The sequence below is a fragment of the Arachis hypogaea genome, chromosome 15, assembly GCF_003086295.3.
Source record: "Arachis hypogaea cultivar Tifrunner chromosome 15, arahy.Tifrunner.gnm2.J5K5, whole genome shotgun sequence".
In the NCBI taxonomy this organism is placed as follows: domain Eukaryota; kingdom Viridiplantae; phylum Streptophyta; class Magnoliopsida; order Fabales; family Fabaceae; genus Arachis; species Arachis hypogaea.
The window spans coordinates 135,179,479-135,187,616 of record NC_092050.1 but is presented as its reverse complement, the minus strand read 5'-3'; positions in this window follow the sequence as shown (position 1 = coordinate 135,187,616).

Genomic DNA, 8,138 nt, shown 5'->3' with positions numbered 1-8,138 from the left:
GCACGCGTAAGGGGTTAGTAAGCATGTCCACACGTACGCATGACAAGGGACGCACGCGCAAGCTGCACTTTTACACTCCCACGCGTACGCGTGGCCCCTATTTCAGCAAATATGGTTTTCAACGTTTTAAACTGTAGTTCAAACCTCTAAACCTCTATTTTCATTCATTTATTCATGAATAGTAGTATTACACCTGATAATCAGATGAAGTTAGGAAATGAGGATGACTTGGAGGTGAAGTAAAGCTGAAAAGTAATGAATTGATTATGAAATGTTATGAATGATCATGTTTGAAACTTGGCTTGAATGATTAAATGATCTGAGAAACGAGATTTCCTGGATAAAGTGCCGTGACTTGCCACCACGTGTACCAGGTTGAAAACTCGATACTCTGTTGAACCTACGACGTAGGGTGACTGGGAACTTATAAATTCCCGGAAATGTTAACCCCCAATGACCAATATTGATTATTTGAGAAAAAGCTATGCATAGACTCTTGGAGATGCACGTCGAGGGACAGTCTAAGGTTTTCGGACTTGTCGGGCTGGCTGGATAACTGACAGATGAGCCTCATCAGCCATAGGATAGGCATGCATCATATGCATACTACTTGAATTACTTGCTTGTGAATTACTTGGGTGTGCCTAAGTGTACTTGCCATGTTAAATGTATATTTGTTACTTGTAGTATTTGTAACCTTCTTGTACTTGCCTCTACCTGTTTATCTGTCTGTGAAATGCTAACGGAGATGGAGGCATGTAAGTCTAGTTGGATGGTTGTGATTAAGTCTAAGTTAAGAATTCGCATCGAGTCTGATGGGATAGAGGGTCAGAAACCTACCAAATTAATGAGCCAACTCCTTCAAAAAATGGTGGTTAATACTGGTGATCTTATCACCCTTAGGTCGATTGTTATGGATGATGACATCATTGACCTTAGGGTAGATGTTGAGACACTATCACTAGAGGACGACGATATTCAAGAAGAAGAGGGGGTCGATAGAGACGAAGAAGAAGAAGACGAGTTCAATGATTTGGAAATTACCTCTGAAGAGGAGGATGAACCAGAAGAAGAAGATGATAAATCTGAATAAGATTAGCCTAGCTTGTTGTATGTTTAAACTTTATTTAGTAAGATCATATAATTACAATGCACGCTAGCATTAGTTCTATCTTATATATTTCTTTATCAAACTTTGATTAGATTATAATATAATTACATTGTTTTATATAGGGATGACGACATGTTGACGTGTCATGAGCAAGCCTTGTTTTGATTACAACAACGATGACTATCGGGCTCCATAATCATTAGATTTTATTTTGATTTGTTTAGCAGCATTTTATTCCTCCGTGTTTTTATTCTATATATTTAATATTTCACATTATCTATAAATCATTGTTTTCAGATAAATTACTAATTTATTCTTTACTAACTGAGAGTTGATTATCAATTATTAAATATCAGGGTCATTATAAGTACAAAAAAATCTAAAAAAATTAACAATACGGTCGAATTTACCGTTGGAATTACCCGACAGTAACGATCATCTAATTTAATAAAACATAAAAAACACTATCGTGGAATTTATCGTTGAATTTTTTCGATGGTAACGTGGTGCAAAGTCAGAGCACATGGCGCCAAATTTACCGTCGGATAATTTTCGACGGTAATTGACATATGATTTCCGTACTTAACATCATAATTCGACACTAATTCCACCACAAATTACCGTCGAAAAAAATAGGCAAGGCTTATACCGTTGGATTTATTCCGCCGCTAAATTCGATGGTAAACAGGTCAAGAAAATCCACCGGTATCCAGCAATTTTCTTGTAGTGGTCACCACCACCAACAACACCACCACCACCACCACCGTTATCGTTATCGTTGTCATCGTCGTCTTTTTCTTATACGTAAATAACATTGTTCATTCTCTTTTGAATTTTTATACTTGATTTAGTGAATTATGCTGCGTTATCTACCGATTTTTCACTTATTTTCTTTTCTACCAAAATTTGTAAATCATCAACTCAAGTCTTCACCAAATAAATTTTTAGTTCCATCACATCATTTAGTTAAACTTTTCGATTTTAGAGTGAAGACATTTCGGTGTTATTTTTTAGAAATTTATGTATGTTATATATCAGATACGTTATATTCTTCTTATATGTAAATGCCACTATTTATTCTCTTTCGAATTTTTGCACTTATTTTGCTTAATTTCGCTGTGTTATCTACATATTTTTCTACATATTCTCTTTTCTATTAAAATTTGTGAATTTACAACTCAAGTATTCATGAAATAAGTTCTTAGTTCTATCACATTATTTAGTTAAAATTTTCGGTGTTAAAATAAAGATATTTTGGTGGTATTTTTTAGATTTTATATATTGTTTTATATATGAGATAAGCGAATTGAATGTGTAACATTTTTGTGTCGTATTACTGAACTTCTGGTTTCAATTTTAAGTAATTTTGTGCTATCTTGTTTTATTTTATAGAGTCAATGTGATCATTTAGTATGTAATTTACTTTCTACACTCTATATTATTGTATTTGAATTTTGGTGTCAATTTAAATAAATTTCGATACTATTATTGTTTCTAGTAAGAAATTTAATCTAATAAGTGTGAATATACATTTATTCAACTAAATAAGATTAAAATATAGTATATACATATTCATTCAAATCTAATACGAGAAACAATACTCCTAAAAAAATAAAAATAATAAAAAAATAAAAAACAAAAAATTACAATATTAAATAAGATATTTTTATATTTTTTAACAAAATTTTAATATTAAAATTAAAAAATATCTATATGGCAGTTAAAATTTTTTGTGTTATATATAAAATTCTCCTTCCTCCTCTTCTTAATCTTTCATCAGGCCATGCTTCTCTTAAATGGTGGTGTCATATTTTATCTAATTTTGAATTTTTATTTTGTTCATATTTATTAAAATTCAAGACATTTCCAACTTAAAATAATTTTATTAGTCTTTTAATTTTAAAACGCTTAAATTTTAAATTTATAATATAGCTATGATAAATATAATGTGTAAGTTAATACAAATATAAAATGGTTTAAAATTTCAAAGTGTTACTAGTAAACTTATATAGCAGAGATAATATAATCTCGGAATAAAAGTAGAGAAAAATCAATATCATATCCTATAATTTTTTCAATTAATATATTATATTAGATATTTTATTTATTATAATTACTCGTGTGCACCGCTAAAATACTTTAGTATATATATAGACACTTCTAGGAAACAAAAGTGCAACTTATAATTCACGAATATATCTCAAACTTAATGTTATTAAGTAACTCATTATTACAGCCAGGGGCGAAGCTTAATATACATGAAAGGGGGCAATAAATTTTTTCAAATGAATAAATTTTACTTATAAAATCTTTTAATTTTATGATTTAGCTCTTTTTTAATTTTTATTGTTTAATTTTTTATGTTAGCCCCTTTTTGAAAGGGGTTCGAGCTTCGCTACAATATGCATTCTGTGCAATAAAATGATTAATTATTTGTCATTATAACATTCCTTAGCTTACAATGAAACAGAAATTTGGCTATGGTGGGAAACTTAAAATTTAGACCTTTAAAGACGAGGCCAAAGATGCTATATTAATAGTTAAGAATGAAATTGTATTCTAAAATTTTTTATTAAATACAAGATTTCTTCACAAGTGTTTAGAATTGCAAGCGAGTTGTGGTTAGGAATTTATTTAAGGATATATTTATTATTTATTTAATTATTTTCAATATATAACTATACTATTTTTTTTAAATAAATAAGTGTTACTAATCATATAAATATATTTATTTATGAACTATAATTTAAATGACATAATTTTTTTATATTAACAATTTAATTATTATTTACTCCTATGCAACTATGTATTTATATACTGAAAGTGAATTTTGTTTACTATTATATTGGCTGTGGCATTTTATTCTACACATTTTTTTTTCGTAAAGTTAATCCCATATTAATAAATAGGATTAACTATCAAAATTTATTTGGTATCGAAAAATTCAACCCGCTGCTAAAAGAAGCCTTTAAAAAATATTATCAACAAAATAATCTCTAAAAAATTTTAAAAAATAACAAAAATAATTTATAAATATTATATTTTTGTGAGTGACGACAAAAAATTTTTTGTATTTAACAAATTAAAATTTAGAATGTACACAAAAAAATTTAAAGTAAAATTTAATCTTTATATTTTTCTTTTTATTTTTTGAAAAATGTGTTCATTCACAATTAAACAAATTTTTTAAAAAAATTACGTGATATAAAATTATCAAATTTTAAAGATGAAAAGATTTTATTTTTCTAATAATAATTGTAAAAATTTGTATCAAAAATTAATTTCAAAATCTATTTTTAAAATATATATTTAATATTTAGTTCTTTTTATTGCATTTTTAAATTTTTTGAAAACTTGTTTGTCGTTAGTATCTTTTGGAATTTTTTATCGGCAATTTAATTAAATTTTTAGGTACTATTTTAATAATTTACTCTAATAAATATGAATAAAAAATACTATAAAATTAGCTATCCGTATATAATATATATTAAAATATAAAATATATATTAAAATAAATTAAACAATATATAATAATAAATTTAATTGCTGATTTTTTTTGTGTACATAATATTTTTATTAATAAATTATATTAAGTAATAATATATTTACTCTATTTATTTGTTTATTCGTTCTTATTTACGTTGATATTTTGTGTGCGCGCGTGTATATATATATCATTTTTAATGTAATTTCTCGTATAAATGAATTCATTTATTCGTTCTTATTTACGTTGATATTTTGTGCGCACACGTATATCTATATATATATGTAATTTCTCGTATAAATGAATTCATTTACTTTTAGGTTATATTTAAATTTATGGTACAGTGATAAAATTATTAGATAAAATATAAGTATGAATATTATTAAAGTTTTGATAATAAAAAATAATATTTAATTTTTTAATTTTATTTTTTATGAATCATGATAATATGTATTTTCAATAATATTATTACAATTAAATAATATTAAAAAATATAAATTGTTGAAAGAAAAAGTGATATATAGATGACAAAGACACTATATAACTTATAAATATAATTACACAAAGAAATAAAAAAATTAATAAATACAATTATATAATCACCTAATATATACGTTTAGCAAATTTAAAAAAAAAAACTATGATCATCAAATAAATTTTAGTTATACAAAAAATTAGTAAAAATAGAGAAGAAGAAAGAAAAAGAGGTATGAAATTATGTGAGAGGAGATAAAGAAAATATGTGAAGTGGATGTTGATTTATATAGTAAATAATTAAATATAAGAATGAGTGATGAGTATGAAGAAGAGAAAGAATTAGATTTTAATTAAATTTATACCTATTAAAAAGAATTAACATTAATATTGAAAGCAATAATGTAATGTACATGTTTCATTGTGGGGCAAGTGCCCCCACTATAATTTAAAATTTTTTTGAATAGTATATAATAATAATATTTATTTGCCCCACTAAATTATTGAATTTGACCCCATAATAATATTTTATTTAATTTTTGGTACTTTATAGCCAATTTAAAAATGTCATATTAGATATCATTAAAATGATAAATTCACAATTTAAATAAAATTTGTTTTTTTTCTTAGAAACCGACTCGAAAGAGTATTATTTATCTTTTTTTATATTAGTTTTAATTTTTTTTTCCATAACAACTACATAACATGAATGTGTATCATTATTCTATATAAAAAGAGAGATATTTCGATTGTATTGTTAAAAAAAAGTTACTTAATTTTTTTAAAATATCAAACCTAAATAATAAAATTTTAAATTATATGTTATTATTTAAATTACAATTTAAGATATTTTAAAAACTAATCATGTTATATGTACATAGAAAATAACCACATGTATATATATTGAAATAAAAAATGCATATTAAAAATAAATTAAACAAAATACATATATATATATATATATATATAATGATTAATGAATAATTTAATAATTGATTTTTATCTACACATAATATTATTATTATTATTATTATTATTATTATTATTATTATTATTATTATATTGTCCCCACTATTAAAATTTTTTAGATCCGTTACTGAATGTAACTTACATAAAAAAAAGTAAAAAAAAAAAGTTAAGATTAAGAACAAATCCTATAATATATAGAAAGATATGTTATTATGATGAGATAAAAGTACCATGAAAATTTTATGGCATAATACAAGATAGAAGATTATGCCATCTAGAGAAAAAAATCTTATGTGGTAACATAGAGTGAAATCAAATGTTTAAAAATTATTGTGAAACTTCCGAATGCTCTCTTTTAATATATTATAATAAGTAATAAAAAAATTCAATTGAAGTTTATTTATCCGATTTTATATAATTATTTTTTATTTTTATTTTTTAAATAGTTAATTTTGTTTATTTTTTAGTTTATATTTAAATATTATAGTATAATGATAAATTTATTAGATAAAATACAAGTATAAATATTATTAATATTTTAATAATTAAAAATGATATCTAATTTTTTTATTTTATTTTTCATGAAACATGACAACATGTATTTTTAATTATATTATTACAACTAAATGATATTTAAAAAATATAAATTGTTGAAAGGAAAAAGAATTGATATACAGGCGACAAGGACAATATATAACTCATGAATACAATTACATAAAAAAAATAGAAAAACTAACGAATACAATCACACAATCACCTAATATATACGTTTAGCAAATTAAAAAAAATAAAAATAAAAATTATGGTTATCAACCAAATTCTAGTTGTGCAAAAAATTAGCAAGAACCAAGAGGGAGAAGGAGAAAGAGAAAGATGTATGAGATTACGTGAGAGGAGATAAAAAAATGTGTGAAGTGAATGTTGATTTATATAATAAATATAAGAATGAGTGATGAGTATGTATGAAAGGAGAAGAGAAGAAGTTAGATTTTAGTTAAATTTATATCTATTAAAAAGAATTAACATTAACATTGAAAATAATAGTGTAACCTATATAAAAATAAAGGGTAAAAGAATATAAAAAATTAAGGTTAAAAATGAATCTTATAATATTATATATTATATTTTATATAAAAATAGGTTATTATGAATAGATAAAAATACAATGAGAATTCTATAGCATAATGCAAAGATAGAAGTTATTATTTACGACTGTTAAAGTAATTATTATAGTTACCGTTGTAATATCTGATTACATATAAAAATTAAAATATATATTTAAATGTACATTTATTTATATTATTCTTTGTTATTTGTGATCGTTAAAGTGACTGTTGTAATTACCGTTGTAATATCTGATTATATAATATATAATTATATTATTTTTAATTATATTTAAAAACTTATTTAGTTACATTTTAAAACTAATATTACAATTGATTACATTTAAAATAGATTGATTATCCTAACTTTAATGAAAACTTAAAAGAATTTAGACGTTTATTTTTTTTTTCTTGTAACATTTGATCATTTAGTGGAATCTTAAAAACAAATTAATTTTTTTTTGTACATTGAATTTTATTAGGTATAACGTTTCATAATTTTAATGGGAATTTAAGGTAAAATTTACATTAATTTTAGTGGGACCTTTATTAGGTGTAACATTTCATAATTTTAATGGGATCTTAAGGTGGAATTGACATTGATTTTATTCCTTATAACGTTTGATAAATTTAATGGGACGTTAAGGTGTAAAAAATAAATAATGAGACATATGAAAAAAGACGAGTAAAAAATTATCAATAAATCTAGAGTCACTTAAACTGACGTGGTATCATGTTAAAAATTTATAGGGCTAAGAATAAATGTTAAAGTTATCTTTAATTCTTTTTTAATATATTACTAATAGATAATATATACTAAATTTTTTTTAAAAATACATGTTAAGAATAAGATTGGACATGCTGACATGTGGTAATATTTAGATATATCTAAGTGTGTCTAAAAAAATTTTTTTTTTTTATTAAGACATGGTTGGACACAACAAACATGTGTGTTAAACGAATATCAATAAATATCATATTCAAAATGTATCTAACA